This window comes from Zerene cesonia, chromosome 4, assembly GCF_012273895.1.
Source record: "Zerene cesonia ecotype Mississippi chromosome 4, Zerene_cesonia_1.1, whole genome shotgun sequence".
NCBI classification, from domain to species: Eukaryota; Metazoa; Arthropoda; class Insecta; order Lepidoptera; family Pieridae; genus Zerene; species Zerene cesonia.
Window position 1 is genome coordinate 2,749,435 of NC_052105.1, and position 742 is coordinate 2,750,176.

The window sequence follows — 742 nt, forward strand, 5'->3', positions numbered from 1 at the left end:
ATCCTAGCTCAGTATATGCTGGTAACACATTTAGAGGCCTTATCTCTGAAAATGTTTATGGGCGGTGGTGGTCGCTTACCATTAGGTGACCCACAAGTTTCTTTGTCCACTATGACATAAATATAAATTAAATTTCATCCGATATTGTTTATTTCATTAATCCTAATCTGAGTTAATCAAAAACATATTAATCAAAGCTGACATAAATAGAGTAATGCGATCGCTCAATTTCTTCAGTCAGCGCGGGCTGTATCAGTAACGAGAAATATAAGAAACGCCGGAGGTGGTAATGTCTCTATTAATAACACATTTATCATAACTGACACAATCAATGGACTAACGCAATCGTTCAACTCCGACAGTCGGCGGTTTAACAGCGGAATGTCTAAAAACTACTTAGAAGTGTACGCCGGAGTTGGTGAGATAAGTTTGCAGTCTGGCGTGTCGCCAGTGTTTGTAAGAAGTTCTGAACTTCGCCGAGATACTTATCTTCCAAGTTCCGTTAAATTGCACTCCTTATATTACTCAACCGCGCTTGCATGCATTCCAGTGTGGTGAGGTCATTGCCGGGCTTTCGCACAAACCTGAGAAATTTTATCTTATTCTTATCATCGTGAAAGTATAAGTCTAGTAATCACATTTAACTCTGCTGAATGTGTCGTTGTATATTGTTAGGTTATACAGTTCATTCAAAGAATTTTCTATATCTTATAATGACAAACCATAACAATTATATAAAAAT